Consider the following 22,914-nt stretch of genomic DNA (forward strand, 5'->3'; position numbering starts at 1 on the left):
TTTGGTTTATCAAATATACAAACTTCAAATATAACGAAATAACTTTGCAACCATTGTATCAAAAACATAACAAGCCCTTGGCACAAGCCCAGAGCCTCCGACTAAAATCTCATAATCTTGCCAAACCGCCATAAAAGCCAGCCGGCATAATTTAAACTTACAGTTCACCCTAAAATTATAGGATAACTATACCCCGATAAAAGCCACGACAAAATACAGAAATACAGAACATCTATGAGTTCTGCTTGGCCTCTATGAGTTCTGCTTGGCTTTTGCAGTTGCATTTAGCTTGGACACACAAGCGAATCCTGAGCTGGGGCGAATCTCCTAAGTGACATCTCTAAGTGAGGAGTTACAAGCAAAGAAGGAGTTAAAAAGCAAGAAGGAGGGTAAAGTATAAATCCTTGTGATTCCATATATTTATATATATATATATATTGCACCTTACTGTCTGTTTTTGCCAGTTATTTGAGCTATCCCCATTGCCAAGATGTCCTCCATGTTTGACAATGCGGTCAGGTGTACATCTTGCTCAATGTATGCAATCCTTGATCAGCGCTTCGAGGGTGCATATTGCTGTGCGAGATGTGTGCGGGTTGCTCATTTGGAAGCACAAATCCTGAGTCTAGAGGAGCAACTGGCAACACTGAGATCTATTGACAACTTGGAGAGGAGTCTGCTGCTCACTGAGCAAGCTCTCTCGCAGGTAGAGGTGGGGGAGGATAGCGGGATGGAGGTACAGGACAGTCAGGCAGCTAGCTGGGTTACAGTTAGAAGGCGGGGTAGGGGGAAAAGCGCCAGAGAGGCTAGTCCTGATCTAGCACACCCCAACAAGTTTGCCCGGTTGGCAGATGAGGGGGATGTTAGTTCAGAGTTAGCAGTACTGCAGCAAGTCACTGCCTCTGACCACCAGAGGGGTGTCTGCTCCAGTAAGGAGGGAAGGAGGAGCGCAGGGCAGGCCAGACAGGTGCTGGTAGTGGGGGACTCAATTATTAGGGGGACAGACAGGGCGATCTGTCACAAAGACCGGGATCGCCGAACAGTGTGTTGTCTGCCTGGCGCTCGCGTTCGGCACATCGCGGATCGGGTTGACAGATTACTGGGGGGGGCTGGAGAAGACCCAGCAGTCATGGTGCACATTGGCACCAATGACAAAGTGAGAGGTAGGCGGAGTGTCCTTAAAAATGATTTCAGGGACTTAGGTAGCAAGCTTAAGGCAAGGACCTCCAAGGTAGTATTTTCTGAAATATTACCTGTACCACGTGCCACACCAGAGAGGCAGCGGGAGATTAGGGAGCTAAACAAGTGGCTCAGAAGCTGGTGTAGGAAGGAGGGGTTTGGGTTCATGGAGAACTGGGCCGACTTCTCTGTCGGATACAGGCTCTACGGTAGGGACGGGCTGCACCTCAATGGGGAGGGTGCAGCTGTGCTCGGGGAGAAGATGGCCAGAAGGGTGGAGGACTGTTTAAACTAGGTAAAGGGGGGGAGGGAAACTACAATATAGAAGGGGAAGATAGTGTAGATAGAAAGCTGGGGCTTATAAATGTACCTGGGGTGGAGCGGAGGGAGGGGTTAGAATAGTCAATAGGGATAGGCTTCATAGGGAAAAAAACCATACACCTCTAAATTGTATGCTTACTAATGCCAGAAGTCTGACCAATAAAACTGACGCACTGGAGTTAATAATGTCTGAAGAAAAGTATGACATAGTGGGTATAACAGAGACATGGTTGGATGATAGCTATGACTGGGCGGTTAACATACAGGGGTATAGTCTATTCAGGAAGGATCGAAAAAAACGAAAAGGGGGAGGCGTTTGCCAGGACCTATTTATACCCAGGACTGTATCTATAACAAGGGGACATCCTCTACGGTTGGAGGAAAGAAGGTTTCTACACCAGCACAGACGGGGGTTCTTTACAGTAAGAGCGGTGAGATTATGGAACTCTCTGCCAGAGGAAGTGGTAATGGCAAACTCAATAAAAGAGTTCAAAAGGAGTTCTGATTGCCATATTTGGAGTCGGGAAGGAATTTTCCCCCTGGTATGGGGCAATTGGCATCTGCTTCATAAGGGTTTTTTTGCCTTCCTCTGGATCACAGTAGGGACACAATATGTATATAGGTTGAACTTGATGGACTTTGGTCTTTTTTCAACCTTATGAACTATGTTACTATATAATACAGGGTGGGTGGGAGGGCGCATTTTCATCAATTCTTCCATGGCGTCTTCAGCTTACCGGCCTCGCCACTGCTCCCCAGACTCAAAGGTCAGTGCAGTATCGGCTCAGCGGTTCGCCAGGTAAGTGAACAGCTCCCTCAAAACGACTCTATTTATAGGTGATTTTCCCGCCCATAGCGCGGCGCAAAGCACCCGCGAGGCCGGCACGCGGCAGCGCGAGACCCCTAAAAAACGCGGCAAAGCGCTAGCGCATGCGCAAAACACAAAAACTTACATAAGCTTCACATTTTTTTTTTATACAAACTACCTGACCTTTTCTTGACCCCACAGCCTATACCTGATAATGATAACCATGACCTTTGTTTGCCCCCACAACCTCATGGCACCCTGCCCTATGGTTGCAGGCTTTATCATTATTTGCATTTTAGGAGCGGTTTGCCCTCACGGGAGGGATTGGTCTCACATTTTGATGGTGATTTTAAGTGATGGCACAAGAGAGGCTTAAATGCTCCTATTTTATGGCCGGGGGGGGTTCACCATGGGACAAGCTGTCGAGCTTTTACCCAAGAAATATTTAATATTTATCTTTAGAATAAAATTAAGATTTTTTTTTTTAACTCATTTTCTATTCCCTGAATGGTAAAAAAAAAAATAGTTTTTCCTTTTTCTCTAAACCCCCAAATAAATCCAGTCATAAAAAGTAAAAAAAAGTGGAGTTATGGATTTTTGGTCTGCTCTGATCCGTGACGAAGGATTAAAGGATGACCCGATGACAGCACGGCGTATGTAAGCATCCCGTTTAATAGTAGAGGTGGACGAGCCGCGCATGACCCCCGCCGACCAGGACCCCCAACAGAAGCTGCGCTGGTTTCTCCCGCTGAATATTGGAAGCCATAAAGACAAGCGGGGTTGGACTGGTGAGAACGAGGCGGCTCCGACACTTTAAGGCCAATGGCTGGATACATGCAGCCTCGTGTTACGGCTTCTCACATAGTGTGTGGTCTGGTCAGACCTTACCTAGAGTAGTGGGTACAGTGCTGGAGACCCCGACTCCAGAAGGATATTGACATTCTGGAGAGAGTTCAGAGGAGGCGACTGAAATGAGGAATGATTTTCAGGATAAAAATGATCAGGAAAGAAGAGAGAGAGAGAGAGAATTACTTTACTGAGAGGGTGGTGGATAAGGGGAGCAGCCTCCCAGCAGAATCGACGAGACCAACGACTGATTAAGGCTTGAAGATTTTGGAGAAGAAACTATTTGTCAGACTTTTTGGGGGTTATACGCCGGCAGAGAGTATCTTTCTGTGTAAAGAAGACGCATAGAATGATCACACGGGCGGAATGTGATGATTTTATTGAAATCTATTCCCTGTTGTAATTTTTTAAGAGAAAAAGAGCCTTTTTTAAAAATAAATAAATTAAACAAATCAGTAAAAAAAAAACTTTGTAGATGTTGCTGCTTTGTTTCTGGATTTGCAGGCTGCATGGAGCAGACCCCCGCGCGTGAGGGTTAAATGCCCCCCGGGACTGTAATTCCCTTTCTCTCCTGTTCCTCGACCAGAATCCACTGAAGTCAGCGGATCTTGAAGGAGTGACTTCTTTCTTCGCTCCGTCCCCTGCTTCTTGTCATTGGCGCCCGGTGGTACCTTGTGACCCGGCAAACGGCGGCAGTTTAACCGCCATCTCCGCTTCACGCCTTCCCCATGACTCGCGTGGTCGAGCAAACCCAATCCCAAGATAAGGAGATGAGATGCGGAGAGCCCAGAGGACTTCGACGAGCCCCAGCTGTAGGTGACTCTTCTTTCCGGCGTGGCCCAGGAGGACCCCTGAGCTCCAATGTCTCCTCGCCTCCTGTCTGGTATTCCCAGTGAGGGTGGCCTTACTTAGAGGGGGCAACATGACTTAGACTGTAAGCTCTATGGGGCAGGGACTCATTAAATGACTGCACTTACTGTTCCTCCCCTATATTATAGTGTAACCTAAATAATATACGTCCATACAGTACGTACTCTTTGCCGTAACCAAAGACGGCAGCTATTCTTATGGTCTTAATTGCTTGCACAGATAGTTTATTGAATATTTAATTAAAAAAAGGTTACTGGGGATTTTATGACATCATGGACAGTGGTGAATATTTTTCATGACGTTTAAAGTCACTTCTGGGTTGCGTTTAGAGAAGGCATTCAAGAAACATGAGCGGGGGCGGGATAACCAGGCCCCCTGGCCCTTTAAGGCCAGCGGACGCCTAATGAGGTAAGTGCGTCCGACAGGCTGGATATGGCAGGGGACTGGTTATATTTTTATGCGCACGCTGTGTGTGGCCAGTGGCTGCAGGGACCCCGTCTTGTGTTTTATGTGAATGTGGTAGCCCTTGCGGGTGGCCCTTTGCCTTATACGTCTCCAGTGGCCCTTCTCTATGGGGAAGGAACAAGAAGATGTGGCTCTCCTGCAAGCCTTCAGGCCGAGGAGGGGACTGGGCGAGTATGGGGCACCGTCAGCAGGCGGCCCACCGGGCATTTCCCCGATGATGAGTCTCAGAACACGGTCACCATGTTTTCCTTAACCTTACAGAACGGATCATCTCCCCGGGGTTACGGTGATAGGGAAGACTGCACTACATTTGAGAAAAATCTAATTTAAGATCCCTAAATACAAAATATTTCAGGTTTTGGTATAAAATAGACATTCTTAACAGTGAAACCTTTTTCTTTTTAAGTTGGATATTTATTTAGGTAAGGAAAATGGGCGGTCCCTAAACCCATTGAAAACAATGCATACATACATGTACGGGCTTTGTCATTAAGGGGTTAAACCGTTCGGAAAGCAAGTTCGTTGTCGCTCATCCTCACTCGCTCTCTCAGGCTCAACTTCCGTGTCTGGCCTACGAAACTTTTGGAAAATACTTTAATACCTTAATATTACGCAAAATTCCCCCAAAATGTTTGTTTCTTCACCCTCTAGATTGTAAGCTCCTGTGAGCAGGGCCTCCTCACCTGTTGTTTCTGTACGCCATCTTGTTATGTTATATATACTGCCTGTTATGTCCTGTCTACCCTTTATAGAGTGCTACGCAATCTGACGGCGCTTTATGAACCAATAAATAATAATAATAATAATCAACCAATGAGATAATGTTAACTATGCATTATTAAGGGCTGGTCACTGATTTATCTATACATTATACAGGGGGCCGGTCACTGATTTATTTATACATTATACAGGGGGCCGGTCACTGATTTATCTATACATTATACAGGGGGGCAGCTCGCTGATTTATCTATACATTATACAGGGGCCGGCTCACTGATTTATCTATACATTCTACAGGGTCCGGTAACTGATTTATCTATACATGATACAGGGGGCCGGTCACTGATTTATTTATACATTATACAGGGGGCCGGTCACTGATTTATCTATACATTATACAGAGGGGCCGGCTCACTAATTTATCTATACATTATACAGGGGAGCAGCTCGCTGATTTATCTATACATTATACAGGGGCCGGCTCGCTGATTTATCTATACATTATACAGGGGCCGGTTCGCTGATTTATCTATACATTCTACAGGGTCCGGTAACTGATTTATCTATACATGATACAGGGGGCCGGTCACTGATTTATCTATACATTATACAGGGGCCGGTCACTGATTTATCTATACATTATACAGGGGGGCCGGCTCACTGATTTATCTATACATTATACAGGGGGGCAGCTCGCTGATTTATCTATACATTATACAGGGGCCGGCTCGCTGATTTATCTATACATTATACAGGGGCCGGTTCGCTGAGTTATCTATACATTATACAGGGGGCCAGTCACTGATTTATCTATACATTATACAGGGGGCCGGTCACTGATTTATCTATACATTATACATTATGCATTATGCAGGGGGGCTGTCCAGCTAATCATCGCCCTGTTCCTGCGAGCCGAGCCCCGCTGGAGCCCCCGGAATCTCCGGCCTCCGTTCTCTTCTTTTTTGATCCATATATTGTTGTGAAATTCTATAGACGGACGAATTGATTTTTGGTCGCCTGTCAGGGCTGAATTACACGCGAACATGTGACCTTTAACGTTGACATACAATGTTTTTATTGTTTCATAGATATTCCCGATAGCCGATACACTCATCATCGCTCTCACTCGATAAAAGCGTCCGCGTGATTTAAGCCGCAAACACAAAAAAAAACGAAATTAGGCCAAATTTCACAGAATTCTGTAACGCTATTTTCTGCTAGTTATTTGCTCTTTTGGTCATTCATTATTTTTTTATCTAAATAACTCGTCCCTCTCTGTGGGTAGATTAAGCTTCAATACGTCTTTATAGATAATATCTACCAATTACAATCTTTTTTTTTGGTTTATTCCTCCCCATAAGTACAGACGCTGCATTTCCAAGTCAGAAAGGTTTCTAATCTTCCTTTCGCGATATCCCACTATTACTAATCGCCGCGTTGTAATAAAACCTTTTACTAATTTTAGACAAATTAGCTCATTATGATCTCATTTTGTGGTCCGAAAGCTCCCGATATGTTTCCTTTCCTCTCTAATTTGCGCAGCCGACCAATGAGAAGCGGCGAGGTTAACGGTATGGAAAGCCCTGCGGGGATTAAAACTTTTTTTTTCTATAGAAATCTGTAAAAAATGAATGAAGAAAACATATAGTGCCCCCCGTTTTCCAGGGACTAAAAGTTCCCCGACGGCCCTCAGGGGCCAACAACTCCCCATTCGCTGCTGACAGTTGTTGATATATGCTTCTGGGGGCAAATATGCCAAAAATAAAATATAATAAATATAATATAAAACAGACTAATACCACAATTTAAGTTCTACCGCTTAACGGATTGCAAGCTCTTTAAACCAGAAATGAGATCATAATAAGTCTGCAACGGGCTGCTGCCTGTATATATTTTTTTGGGGGGGGGCAGGGGGTTGCCGTATAGTCCCGCTTAGGATAAACATCAGGAGGTCGGCTACCCCCCCCCCCCTCGGGACGCAGAGCTCAGGAGGTAAGAGTGTCACAATTCTGCCAGACCCCGGAGAATGAGATCGGGACCGCAGGACTATGATGTCATTGTTTTTTTCTTTAACGTTACCAGATCTTTGCTTTTTTTCCCAAAAAACATTCCGACGTATCGAAATTCATATTTTTTCCTATTTATCTGTCGCTGAAAGGGTTAACGCAGATATACGCAGGATATGTATAAGCGAGGCTCTGTAGCTCGGCACGTGCCGGTTTAGATGCCCCAGTTCTGACGCCGGGTCGCGGCACTCATTAGTCCCAGGGACCCGTTCGGGGGGGGGGGGGTTGTCTATGAGCCCCTTCTGGGACAGCATGATACGGAGATTAAGCCGCGGCTCCTCCTGGGGGGGCTGTGCTGAATTAGCAGCGTGTTTCAATGCGATAAAAGAGCCGTTTCCTCCCTCGCGCACGTTAAACTAATCCCTCTACAAGTGTGAAATGAACGGCCAGGGATTTGCCTCCCTCCGGAGCCGGTCTCCTCTCATCCATGGAAGCGTCCGGTTATTAGAGACGTGAAGGACAGACCCGCCTGTCAGGGGTCAGAGCGCCTCTAAAAAAAAACTTAATTACCCTCTTACCCCTCCCAGCCGAATTCAGGCTCATTCCGCCCGTTGGGAGTGCGATGCGATACTTAATATTATCTCTATATATTGCTTTTTATAGATTTACCTCCTACTTGGGTACGGGGGGGGAGGGGCAGGGGTACATCGTGCTGCGGTGGTAGTGCGGCAGTGTGGTTTCAGTATGGAGAAAGGGATCCAAGAGGGCCATTTTACGTACCCCCCCCCCATGTCTCTTTAAAATATTAATAAAAAAAAAAAAAAGTCCTTGAATTTTCCGGTGACCTTTCACCCCGTGAGCAGCGGACCAATCCCGGACGGGCTGCATCTCGCCAATGCAATAGCGTCTGTCGCGCGGCTCATTCGTCTCCCCGGTAATATCGCGCTGATGCTAATTTTTCTTTAATTGACCATTTGCAGTAATTATGATGCAGCGGCTGAGCGATCGGGGCTGACGTCTGATGCTTCCCAGCACAGCTCATCAACTTTCATTCCTTTGATTGTTTGGGTGGGACGGTCTCTCCTACCGAGTCCGCTTTATTCCTGAATTCATTAGAGATTGATGGATGTCTCTTCTTTTAACTGTAATTCTATCTTTTCTTTCCTTCTTTCTTTCTGACTATAGTTCATCATGCCCGGCTTACTTAAGCACTAAAGCTGGAGGAGCCCATTTGTGGACCAACAAGAGCCAAACCATCGGAGAGCCCGACTTGCTCCTCCATATGAAGTCCTATGAGGACCAAAGCAAAGTCATGTCATGGGAGCCTCAGCTGACTCTTGAGTCTTCGAAGCGTCTCCTGCTGTTGCTATATCTCCGAAGTGGGGATAACGAGGCGGCCCCGGCACTTTAAGGCCAGCTGCCCCTTGATGACATAAGTGCGACCGACGGCTGGAAAACACGTTAACTTTTAATTGGCCATATCCACCTACTGCAGAACGTGATCGGCCCCTCTAGCATTTGTCCGGGGTGCCAGATGGAGAGCGTGGACCTGCTGTAGAACCCTGTGATACCCTCATACTCAGCAGACATTCTGAGCTCCTAGAAAAGAGGGGCATCAGGAAAAGAAAGAGGGACTGGCCCTACTGAATAGGGGCATCTGGCAGGTATGTAATCTTAAGTAAGCAATAATTCTTCTTCTCAGTTCAGAGAGAATGGGACTTCCAGAGTTAAGGATCATGCCAAGGTCAGGAATGGAAACCATCGCCAATAACTCCTTTACTCCGCAAAGCTTCTCCGTCTCAAAAAACGATTCCAAACCTTTGAAATTAATAGGATTTATTTTTTCCCATTTTATGAGTTTTTTATTTGTGTTTCTTAGACAAAGAAAGAGAACAGAGGGAGAGAGAGAGAAAAACATTCTCTTGCAGGGATTTCTTCAGGGGTTAGACGTTATTTTCTAGGTGTAAGCACACAGGAGAAGAAACGGTGATCCATCACGGCTGACGTCGGACCTGCTCCAGCCTGGTTCTTCTCTGAGGTTGCAGGTTTTCCGCTTGTCCCAGGGGGCAAACATCGCATATGCTGACTTTCTATACTCTTCCCAGCTCTGGTCCACTCATCAGATATCGAGTGGGGCTTCTGGTGAGGGCAAGATGGGGCAGAGGGAACCGTCTGTCAGCTCGACAAGGACAAAGGGGGAAAGCGCTACGGCAAATGCAGGGTAATCAGAAAGAGAGAAGGATGCACAGACCGGAAACCCCACTAAATTGATGAAAACAACTTTGAGCATCCACCAATTAGAAGGTGGTAGATACGTGGAACAGCATCCCAGCAGAAGTGGTAGAGGGTAATACAGTGAGGGTATTAAACATGTATGGGATAGACATACGGCTCCTGAATCTAAGACAAGACCAACGACTGAAAACAGGCGACTAGACGGGCCGGATGGGCCTTTACTACGGGAAAATTCAGTGTTTCCGTGTGGGACAGCCGGCAGACCAGAGCACCGGCCCTGCTCCCAAAAGAAGCTCCCGGGGCTTCACGTCTATCAACTCGATCGCTAAAATTTGTGTTTTTACATTCATTAGAGCCAAAATGACACAAAAATCACAAAGGACAGGCTACGCCGAAGACCCTGCTCTGTGCCTCCAAGGCAAGCGGTTTTCATATTAATCCTCTTTGGCCTCAATCTCCTCCAGCGACCAATTCATCACAGCCCTCCTCCTTTTGCCCTCGCTGGCCTCCATTAACCAGAACCAAAGCAAACACAGGAGCTGGTTTAAAAGCCTCTGGCGGGGGCCGCTGGGCACTTCAGCGGCCCTCGTGTTCCCATTTATAGTGAGTGATTAGCTGAGAAGGACAGGGCTATATCGTGTGACCCGTTCCCGAGCCAGGTGCTTAGATGTTAACTTGAGGCACCATGCGCACCATCGGAGCGGCAGGAGCTACCTTTAGGATCACTTACCCATAAAGGGTTAAACCCAGAGGGAAAGGAAGAAAAACCCGGTGAATTTCCTGATTTTAGTCCCAATTTCAACTAAACAGGCAGAGCGTGTTTATCTATCCGCGTCTACGGACAAAGAACCCGAGAAAACGTTACACGGACCCGTTTCTCAGGCGCTCAGTGAAATATTTTCTTCCACTGAAACCCAGAATTTACTTGCGGATAAAAGCCATTTTACTCACCAAATATTTGTAGCTGTTATAAGAGCTCAAACCTTAACCAGTCATTGGACTCAGGAGCCGTATGGCTATCCCATGTATCTTTATATCCCCTCACGGTATTGCCCTCTACCACTTCTGCCGGGAAGCTGCTCCACTTATCTACCACCCTCTCAGTAAAGTACAACTTCCTTCGGTTCCATCTCAGCTTCTGACTCTCTGGTGTTAGATTCTGGTCTCTTGTTGTAACTTTTCTACTCCTTTGAAATAAAATTCCCTCCCGTTCTTTATTAACCCCCTTCATGTATTTACATCTCTCTCCCATCCTTTCTTTCCCTCATCTCTCTTTTCTCCCCGTCTCTCTCTTCCATCCATTCTATCTCTCCTCTCTCCCATCCCATTTCTCTCAACCATCCCTTTATCTCCCCCGTCTCTCCTCTCTCTCCCCCAACCCCGATATATTGAGATCCCTCAGTCTTTCCTAATCATTTTTATCCTGTAACTCATTCCCCATTTCAGTCGCCTCTTCTGAACTCTCTCCAACGTGTCAATATCCTTCTGGAGTTGGGGTCTCCGGAACTCCCCCCAATACTCTAGGTGAGGTCTGACCAGAAACCATTTGACACAATTTGTCCAAACAATCCAAAAAAATCCATGTGATTGAAGACCTAGAAGTTAGTTCTATGATCAGTACTATTATTATTATCATTTACTGATTTATATAGCTCCACCATATTCTGCAGCGATGTACAACTTTTAGTTTCAACCTACAAAAAAAGGATCGCAACTGAATCTCAAACAGAAGCCCAGGAGTTTCTCCATATCTGCCCAGAACCTATTGGGTTAATCTGGGAGATTAATGGACTACAATACCTTAATGACATTATAGTCCTTTCATTGCATGTGTGGGCAACCACATAAGGGTATTAGGCCACTAAAAAAATAAAGGATTTTAAATTGCAACATGATTAAGGTCTAGTTCTTTACAGCAGGAAAAACAAGCAACTAGACGGGCCGAATGGGGCCGATCTGCGATTTTGATGTGTATGGGAAAAGCCACAAAGAGAAGCCTTTACCCCCGGTCTCATAATGATATCTGAGCTTCCCGACTGCTGCTATATCACAGCTGAAATCCCTGCTTGAATACAGGTGACACCTATTCGCAGATGTAATTTTTTACTATTGGCAGCACACGAAAAGATAGAAACATAAAGGGCCTCAGAGGTCTTTCTATCACCTGAGGAAGAGACCACTGAGGTGCCAATCACTTCAGTTGACCCAATAAAACAAAAGTGCCCCTCTTGCCCCTGTGGCCGTTAGAAATGCTGGGACAGATGAGCCAATTATTTATTTTCTAACGCGACTTTCGTCTCATCTCTTCTCATCTCCTCTCTGCTCTCGTCGTATTCTATTCCCCTTGTTTGTATAATTCTTCTCCTCCCGGGTTGATAATTACGGGGAGGTTTGTCAGAATTAGCAGCCTTGATCGCGACGTGTTATTGATACGGGCTGACGGGAGCTTCCGCTTTCTTCTGGAAACATAAACAAATATAAAGAATGCTGGGTTTTTTTGTATGGAAAGTTATTGTCCTTGATGTTTACTTTCTTACAGTCCAAATGACTAAGCCGTTGTCACTTCTCGAAGGAAGCATTGAGTTGTTTGGGTGTTCGCGCAGCCGTTAACGGTATCGAGGTGTCACTCATGCTTCTAATTAGATAGGTGTTTGCACCTTTTTTCTGGGATATCAGAACGCACTCCCTTGCATGCAAACGCTGCCAGTCATGTGATCAGGCGGGGGGGCGCAGGCTCGCTCTCACGTCTTCTTATGGCCCAAAACGGACTCATCACCCAACCAGATAAGGGCTTTCGCGGACAGGCTGGACTGAGGTCAAGGCCAAAGTTCTAAGGAGAGAATAAAGTCTGGCTCTGCGATTAAAGGCTAAAATCCTCTAAAAAGAGGGACTGGCATGGAAGGCATGAGCAGTGACGTATTTATGAAGAGTGATGCCCCAGGTCTGATCTAGGTTACCACCCCTGTCCCTTCTTACCCTGGAAAAAAGATGAGCTGTATAATGTATAGTTAAACCAGTGAGCTGGCCCCCTGTATAATGTATGGTTAAACCAGTGAGCTGGCCCCCTGTATAATGTATAGATAAATCAGCGAGCCGGCCCCTGTATAATGTATAGATAAATCAGCGAGCCGGCCCCTGTATAATGTATAGATAAATCAGTGACCTGCCCCTGTATAATGTATAGATAAATCAGTGACCGGCCCCTGTATAATGTATAGATAAATCAGCGAGCCGCCCCCTGTATAATGTATAGTTAAATCAGTGAGCTGGCCCCTGTATAATGTATAGTTAAATCAGTGAGCCGGCCCCCTGTATAATGTATAGTTAAATCAGTGAGCCGGCCCCTTGTATAATGTATAGTTAAATCAGTGAGCTGGCCCCTGTATAATGTATAGTTAAATCTGTGAGCCGGCCCCCTGTATAATGTATAGTTAAATCAGTGAGCCGGCCCCCTGTATAATGTATAGTTAAACCAGTGAGCCGGTCCCTGTATAATGTATAGTTAAATCAGTGAGCTGGCCCCTGTATAATGTATAGGTAGCGGAGCGCACTGGGTTCTTTAGTTGTTAACGCCAGGTTTAGGGTCTGATTGAAGCCCTGCGTTCAGTTACTTGACTGGTCAAAGTCTGCAGATAAAAAAAAAGTGTCCTCTCCTACCCTAAATGTGGATATTCTTCAGTTTAAAAAAAAAAACACGTCCAAATGTCCTTTCCTTCCACGAACCCAATAAACTTCTCTATCCAATTTCTTTCACCCCATTGAGATCGGCACCTTCGCGTTTGTCGCTGCTTCACCGAATCGCTGCCTCTGACCGAGGACTTTACGTTATATTCCAGCTTTTAATGAGAGCGGATTTGACCCTCCTCGTTCTCTTTATAACCGTAGCCCTCGGCAGCGACAAGCCAATATCACTGACTTACTAGCACTGATTATCCTAATCTTATCATATGTCTTTCTGCTCAATAAAGCACCTCTCAAATCAAATTCTTACTGAACACAACCCGACGCTAATGTCAGCTGCACTCTGGGCTATAGCAGATAATGTAGTTTGTCATAATTAAGAGCGCTGCCTAATTAATTGAGTGGTCGGGATGCTAATTAGCCAGGTTTATTGAGATTGGAGGACTATGAAGGACAGACACTCGGTACTTCGGCAGAAGCTCCATGCGGAGTGTAGACTAGAGGTATGGAAAGATGGGGACCTCAATTTTAGTGGCCATACCCAGGAAATGAATGGCTCTGGCTACCCAGAGCCCCCCTGTAGGGACATGCCGCTGTGGCGACCCAGAGACTGTCGAGGGAAACTTCCTCTTCCCCCAACAGTCTCCCTGATCTCCGGCTCCAGGGGTTTTAATGCCCAGCACCTGTTCCTGATGCCGGCCCCATAGGAATCCCGGACCGGATCCTGCAGACCTCTAGCCTCTTGAAAAAGCCGGCATGGTTTTTCCACTGAACGGGGGAACGGAGCATTAGCCGACCCTGCTCTCCCATTGCTCCACCTCAGGGACCCATATGCCTGACTTGTATATCCCCTGCACCCAAATGCCGTACTATCATCCACCTGGGGATTACAGCATCACCCAAGTAATAACAGTTCTATCTAACGTACCATCTGAGGTGGTTCAACACAGATAAATGTAAGGTTATGCACATGGGGAAGAAAAATCCAGGCTGGGAATATGTATTAAATGGGAAAACAATGGGGACGACTGACATGGAAAAGGACTTAGGAGTTTTAGTTAACAGTAAATTTACCTGTAGCGACCAGTGTCAGGCAGCTGCTGCTAAGGCAAATAAAATCATGGGGTGCATCAAAAGGGGCATAGATGCCCACGACAAGGAAATAATTCTACCACTGTACAAGTCACTAGTCAGACCACACATGGAATACTGTGTACAGTACTGGGCACCAGTGTACAAGAAAGATATAGTGGAGCTGGAGAGGGTTCAAAGACGGGCAACCAGAGTAATAAGGGGAATGGGAGGACTACAGTACCCAGAAAGATTATCAGAATTAGGGTTATTTAGTTTGGAAAAAAGACGGCTTAGGGGGGATTTAATAACTATGTATAAATATATAAGAGGGCAGTACAGAGATCACTCCCAGGACCTATTTATACCCAGGACTGTATCTATAACAAGGGGACCTCCTCTATGGCTGGAGCACAGACGGGGGTTCTTTACAGTAAGAGCGGTGAGATTATGGAACTCTCTGCCAGAGGAAGTGGTAATAGTAAACTCAATAAAAGAGTTCAAAAGGAGCCTGGATGGATATTAGATAAATAGGGACAGAACGTTGATCCACGGATTTATTCTGATTGCCATATTTGGAGTCGGGAAGGAATTTTCCCCCTGGTATGGGGCAATTGGCATCTGCTTCATAAGGGTTTTTTGCCTTCCTCTGGATCAACACAGTAGGGACACAATATGTATATAGGTTGAACTTGATGGACTTTGGTCTTTTTTCAATCTTATGAACTATGTTACTATGTTACTATCTCTGGATATCCAGACCCAAAACCTATGAATCCTTGAATGACCCCGATGCACAACCCACGTTGCCTCCAGAGAGTATCCGATTGGCACTTGCTGGGTCATAATGCCCCTGTCTGAAGAGCAGTGGGGTATCTATATCTGGCGTGTCTATACGATGGGGTGTCTATACGGTGGGATATCTATATCTGGCCTGTCTATACAATTGGGTATCTAAACAGCGGGGTATCTATATCTGGCCTGTCTATACGGTGGGGTATCTATATCTGGCCTGTTTATACCGTGGGGTATCTATATCTGGCATGTCTATACGGTGGGGTATCTATATCTGGCGTGTCTATACGGTGGGGTATCTATATCTGGCGTGTCTATACGGTGGGGTATCTATATCTGGCGTGTCTATACGGTGGGGTATCTAAATCTGGCATGTCTATACGGTGGGGTATCTATATCTGGCGTGTCTATACGGTAGGGTATTTATACAGTTGGGTATCTATATCTGGGGTCTTTACTGCTGGTATACTTGCATAAGATGCACAGGCATCCCCCGATGTGAGGGTCCGCCAGGGAACAGTTCTATGTCTTTGGGGCCAGTCACAGACACATTCATCTTTAAGCAATCTCCTCAGACTGTTCCCTCCTTTGTGTGGAAGCTCTCATTGGTGGAGCCAGTCACATGACCAGCTGCACAGTGGTTACTGGGATTAATATCCTCTACAGGGTCCATATTTTTGTCATAGCGACCAGCAGCTGATAAAATGGAGGGGTTACATACAGTTATATTATTATATTTTATTTATATATGTGTAAAACATATATATACCCAATAGTCCTGTTTGTTTATGAATAATACCTCACAAAGCCAGGCATTTACTGCTTTAACTCTTTTTATATATATATATATATATGTGTATATATATATATATATATATATACTGTATTGGCTCGAATATAGGCCGCACTTTTTCCCCCCACTTTAAGTCTTTATCTCGGGGGGGGGGGATAGAGTGGCAGCATATCTCGGGGGGGGGGGCAGAAACCTTTTTCATTAAAAAAAGCACCTAACTTTTAGGGTGCGGCCTATATGCGGGTGCAGCCTATATCCAAGCCAATACGGTATATATATATATATATATAATCATTTTTTATCTGAGACCAAACCGTTATTTATGGAAATCAGCATTTACATATCAATCTGTAGCTTTTCATTTCATTATGTGCGGAACTCTGATCGCAATAAAAAGGGACACTAATTATATGCGTCATTAAAAGAAAAAATTTATAAATTGAAAACGTATTTCTAATTCTGAAACATTTTACGAGGCAACTGCCCGTGTCCTCGGCATATTAAAGGGAATCAATTTCTAGGTTGCCTGCTTCGCACGTTACGCTGCCTGTATTGGGTGTTTTTTTTTTTTTAAGGCTTCTCTGTAAAAAATTTACAATTTAAAAAAATATATATATATTTTTCCTCATGGAGCCGAAAACCTAAAGCTTAATATAGCCGGCGCGAGGGCCATCTTTCTAAAAATCCATCTTCTTTGGAATCGCTGTATTACAACCAAACAGGATTTGTTACACATCAATTTGTCGAGATTGGACGAGACCTCGAAAGCCGGCTGCATCTGGTATTGAAGGTTTCTTGGGGATCGGCGCCAGAAAGCCAATTACTTTGTGCTTGGATATGTAAAGAAATCCAACGTGCTGCCATCTTAGCTTCCATTATCATTAAATACCTAAAGAAATGAGACTTATAGGAGGATTTCTCCGTCTCCGAAACCCGCCGCTTATCCGAAAATTAGAGTTGGCTCGGTGTCTGCGGACGGCGATAGCGTTCTTCAGGATCTTCTCGCTGATTTAAATGCGTTCCGACCCGTTTTAGCATCTGAAAACTGTCATCTTAAGTTGGATAATTCCGCCATCTTGGTTTATAGGGAATCTGGATGTTTTTTGGTGCATTGCGTTCATTTCGACGGGGTTTAAGTATTATTTCTCCTTAGAACCCCCCATTAACTTTCAAGGGGGAATATGATGGAAATTCCATGGGACCTTTTAGCTATGTTATGCATTAACATGCGTATGATGTCTGGGGTGTCCCTTTAATGACGGGACGTATGCGGTGGATACCAGAGCGAATAATAAACCTCAATATATCATTTTCCTCCCCATCCGTATAATCTCCTCTGGTGGGGTTTAGCTCCTTTCACCCTTTTCACAGACCTCTCACCCCTCTACTGTATAAGTTAGAAAAGCTCTCCACTCCTAACCACGACCCACCCTCTACATACGGGAGACGCTGCTAAGCAGGCATGGGACACAGCGGGGCTTCTGTTTACCACATAAAATCTCAGATATTACGTGAAATCACATTTAAAAAAAGTAAACAGAAGTGCTTTTCGTTAAGCCGCGGCTCCGGAGGTCGGGGGACCGGAATCGCCTCGTCATCTGTTTCCTAATTTAAACGAACAGGGAACTTGGCTCGTGTTTTAAGATCCAAAGCGACGCTTACGGGAACGCTTCGTTGACCTTTAGTAATCCTGCGGTTACAAACCCGGGCCATGGTACAAGTTTGAATCAGGAGGTCACAGACGAGGCCAGGGGGCCCTGGTACGTGTATGCCCAAAGCAGACGGGCCAGGGGCTCTGTATTTTATTATTAGAGAGATTATAAAGTTCATGTTGGGTACATTCCTGTTATGTTCTCTTATATATGTATACATTTTACTGCTTTGGGTCACATACAGTATGTCAGTGGGGTGTCTGCATTATATGGTATTTTAGAAGCAGCTTCCCAGCAGTTCTGACTTATCGCCAGACCATGTTGGTGCTATTCACTAACCCAGGAGTATGCATGACTGTTGTAGCCTCGAGTTCTAGGCTAGGCTTAACCCCCCATTAACCCTAATAATGACATCACACACCATTGAATATGCATAAGAAAAGGCCACAGCCAATTTTATTTATTAGAGTCATTGTCACCCCAAAACCTGAAACAATAAACATGGGTGCATTAACAAGGACACTGCCTCAAAACACAAACATGTAAATATATACAATAAACACAATGAACACACCAAGCTTGCCAAGTAATCCAGGTACCAGAACCAAATACCACTTAAGGAAGGGACCCGGATGCCCCCACCCTGACCTGAGGTTCCCAGCACTGACAGCTAAGAACCCCCCACCGGTTACCAACAACTTACTTACCACCATATTAACCCCCTGGATACCTGGCAAGCTGCCGCCCCACAGACTGTGACAAAACAACACAAACCAAAAATACAAATATAAAGGGAGGGAGGGTGAGACTCGCAACCAGGTAAGCCGACCACAAGCCTGGGGGAAAACTGCCACTTAAATAATCTACCCCCAACTCCACCCCCTAATTTCCCTCCTGTGCAGTCAGGGCCCACTATAGCCCATGCTGCCCCCCCCACCATGGGCATCAGGAGATCTACACCATCATCGCTCTGCCTTCACTGCACACCATGAAGGGCCCAGCCGTGGAGCTTCTCCTGTAGAAAGGGCTGAGCTGTCTCTGTATAATGTATAATTTAACCAGTGAGCTGGCCCCCTGTATAATGTATAATTTAACCAGTGAGCCGGCCCCCTGTATAATGTATAATTTAACCAGTGAGCCGGCCCCCTGTATAATGTATAATTTAACCAGTGAGCCGGCCCCCTGTATAATGTATAATTTAATCAGTGAGCCGGCGCCCTGTATAATGTATAGATAAATCAGTGAGTTGGTCCCTGTATAATGTATAGTTAAATCAGTGAGTTGGTACCTGTATAATGTATAGTTAAATCAGTGAGTTGGTCCCTGTATGATGTATAGATAAATCAGTGAGTTGGTCCCTGTATAATGTATAGTTAAATCAGTGAGTTGGTCCTTGTATAATGTATAGTTAAATCAGTGACCGGCCCCTGTATAATGTATGATTAATGTAATCTCAATGATTTATCTATACATTGCACACAGCTGGGATTAATCCACTTGCACACAAAATGTATCCAAGACTACTGAACTGACATAACTGCTAATGGTTTATACATATTCCCGCCATCCTTCCGCCTGTGGTTGAGGGTACGTGGTTTTCTATGAATTACTGGCTTCGGGGAATTGAGAAGTTAATTTGTATCTCTGCGGCTTTTTCTAACCCACAACAACTTGGCGATCCCGAATCTACTGCGGCTGTAAACAGTCCTGAGCGGTGTTAGTATGAGTTGCGACGGCATTATGGAGGCCGCAGCTCGCACAGGGCCGGACTTCTCCATTTACTTACAAACCCTCTCTGTCCTTAAACCCTCTCCTGACGCAAACGGGGCTTCTTTGCAGGGCGCCGGAAAAAAAGGGTTTCCGGTGCAAATGGGGTCCCGCTCTACCTGATGCAAAACGCTTGGCTATGATGTCATATCTCAACAACGCAGCGAGAAAGCCGTAAGCAGCACTGCGGCGACGCTCCTAAGCGCAGGTCCCGGGGCAAAACATCACGTCGCGTGGAATGAATCGTTTTAGCAGGTGGAAAATTCTACACTTTATCAGAATATTGATGATTTCCGTGGTTTCCCGTTCGTCCCGCATTATCGGCTTTCTGCTCTTCATCGCTAAAGATATTCCATGAGCGGAAGCGGCGGATATGATTGACAGATAAACAAATCAATTCTGCCTTTTTATATGATTTTCTTTATTCTTTCCTTCCCGTCGTTTCCTCGCACGGGGATTCAGACTTCTTGCATCACCTCGTCAAACCTTCCAGTTACTGCGGACCCAACGGGACGCGCGATTCCGGTGCCCACCGCATAGCTGTCAAAAATCCAGAGCCTTCAAGACGAGCCGAGTCTGTAATCTGTTTGGATGTTTTTGTAAGAAATCCGTATTTTCTTTGTTTTTATGAAGTCTGATAAGTCAGATTTTTATTGGCGGTACAAACTGCTATACATCATACCTCACAACAGTCAGATTTACCCCCTGAATCTTTGGGTTTTTACCCCAGTCTCAGGGTGAAGGGGCAGATTCTCAGGGTTTTTAACCCAGTCTCGGGGTGAAGGGGCAGATTCTCAGGGTCACACAGTCTGGAGCCGACTCCTTCATATTCTCCTCTGATTTAATGATATCTGAGCGTCCCAATTGGTGCTTTTCTCCCTGCTTTATCACAGCTGGAATCCCTGCTTGAATACAGGTGACTGTATGCAGAATATCTTTACCTCCTGACAAGTTATCGTTTCTATATGGGCCGTTATTAGAACCAATTGGCTGCCGTCATTAGGGAATGGCTGCAACAAAATCGTATCATCTGTTGCATTAGGGGTTAACAGAGAAGGTATATAAACACACGGCCGTTCAAAAGTTTGGGGTCACTGAGCTGCTTTCATGGAAATCAAGGACATTTCTGGCTGTAATAATCGCAAAAGGGTTTTCTGACCATCAATTAGCCTTTTAAACTTGGATCAGCAAAAGCAACGTGCCATTGGAACACAGGAGTGATGGGAGTGATAAAGGGCCATTGGAACACAGGAGTGATGGGAGTGATAAATGGCCGTTGGAACACAGGAGTGATGGGAGTGATAAAGGGCTGTTGGAACACAGGAGTGATGGGAGTGATAAAGGGCTCTTGGAACACAGGAGTGATGGGAGTGATAAAGGGCCTCTGTACGCCTATAAAGAGATTCCATTAAAAATCAGCCGTTTCCAGCTACAATCGTCATTCACAACATTAACCCCGTCTGCGCTGGATTACTGATGCAATTCATGTTATTTTAATGCATAAAATCTGTTTTTCTTTTAAGTGACCAGGAAAGCATGTTACAGGCAGCATTGTCTTTGCGACAATTCTTACCAGAACATAACATGAAAGCAGAAGAAGTTCCCTGAAGGATATGCTGTAGTCTCTTCCGATGCCCCGCTTTATTTCGGGACTTTTTAAAGAAGTATTATTAGTTGGGGATGAAAGATTTGAGATGTCATTCTTGGGACACTTCTAGAATCATAGAATGATGACCTTAATCAGTCGTTGGTCTCGTCTTAGATTCAGGAGCCGTATGTCTATCCCATGCATGTTTAATACCCTCACTGTATTACCCTCTACCACCTCTGCTGGGCGGCTGTTCCACTTATCTACCACCCTCTCAGTAAAGTAATCCACCACCCTCTATAAGTGCATCAAAAGGATGACAGTGATGAAAGAGATCGGTATTCAGAGAAGGAAAAGGACACGATATCGGGGTAATGACCGTGCATAATGGTAAAAATTCACGAGCGAAGAAATTGGTGGGTCATAGAAAATAAAGCGGGGGAGGGGGTGAATATCTCATTATTAAGGACGCTGATAATCTACTAATCAAGCTGTTTAATGACAACCCTGGTAAATGTGGGTAACTAATGTGATTTAACAGCCTTGCAGGGGTAAAAAATCCAAACGTTGACCCCCTTTCTGACAGCAGGTAGAGGGATACAACACTCCTGAGGGGTTATTGGAGTCCTTGTGCCCGTTACATTTGCCTGGCACCTTAACCCTTGGCCACCCCCTGTGGGTGTAAAACGTCTGATCTGCTGATGGAAGTTTCTCAGGGACTGGCCACACGAAACGGGGACACTCGGCAGGTATGCACTGACTCTGCGCCTGTAATCCTGGCCACCAACGGGCACATCAGCGCATGTTCTGCGTTTATAAGCAGCCGCCGCCAGCGGATGAACGGGTCGGGGATGTTTGGGGACGTAATTAATCGGATTCTGCATAAATAAAGTCCAGCTCTGGAATGGAATTAGCCGGGATGTTTTAATCAAAAGCCCGGGAATTAATGGAGCTTCTGATAAGCTCGGAGTGCCGCTCACAATAACTATAATTTAGAAAGCATCTGCCACATACTCAATTTGGCTTTAATTTCACTCGTTTCCCGAGCCCCTTTATTGCCGCTATCTCTAATGGAAATCGGATGATACGAGGCAATTGCCGCTGCCGTCTGCGCTAATAGGCTAAAGGTTACCGTGCTGCCTCGACAAATCGCCGCAAGACTCCCGGCATCCCCAAAACCTCCGCCCCCCCCCCCGATTCATTCATTTACTCATTTTAACTTAAACGCCGGCCATTTGTGTGAAAAAGATCTCCTCCTCGAGAAATTGCGACATTCGGGCCAAGACGGAACCCAGGACGGCGCTATAAAAAGTTACCGTTACACAACATCCCTTTTCTGTTATTTATGAAATATTACACAATACCCACAAACATGTCAACTCTTGTGATTTTTCACAACTAACCGCTTGACTCCCGGGGGTTCAATACAACATATTTTTCTCTATTAATTCCCCCCAAATTCCTTTTTTTTTAGTAAAATGTAATAATGTACTAAACCCCCCCCCAATTGGTATTTATTTATCAAACACATGCCCTGGGCCACTATAAAGGGTTAAATTACAAAATTATGTTAAAGACACAAAACATAGGCAGAAAATATAAACGTCTCCAAGTACAGCACCCTTTTCACACCTCGGCTTTATTACTTTGTTACAATTTTTTGTCTTTTTGGGGAAGGGGGGTTTAGAGCGGTAGGGGGGCTGTCCGATGGCAATACCCGATCCCTGAGTGGTAGCAGGGATCAAATGGGCCGAACCTTGCCTGAAGTTAACGTGGTTGGCACTGAAAGGGTTAAAGCAAAAAAACCCCCTATTTTTACAAATCTTCAGAGACGAAGGAGGCTGACATTCGGTAGTTCCCAGTATACTCGGTGGCTGACATTCGGTAGTTACCAGTATACTCGGAGGCTGACATTCAGTAGTTCCCAGTATACTCGGTGGCTGACATTCGGTAGTTACCAGTATACCCGGTGGCTGACATTCGGTAGGTACCAGTATACCCGGTAGCTGACATTCAGTAGTTCCCAGTATACTCGGTGGCTGACATTCGGTAGTTACCAGTATACTCGGAGGCTGACATTCAGTAGTTCCCAGTATACTCGGTGGCTGACATTCGGT

The sequence above is a fragment of the Sceloporus occidentalis genome, unplaced genomic scaffold, assembly GCF_023333645.1.
Source record: "Sceloporus occidentalis isolate IW3139 unplaced genomic scaffold, rSceOcc1.0.p SCAF_206, whole genome shotgun sequence".
Classification (NCBI taxonomy): Eukaryota; Metazoa; Chordata; class Lepidosauria; order Squamata; family Phrynosomatidae; genus Sceloporus; species Sceloporus occidentalis.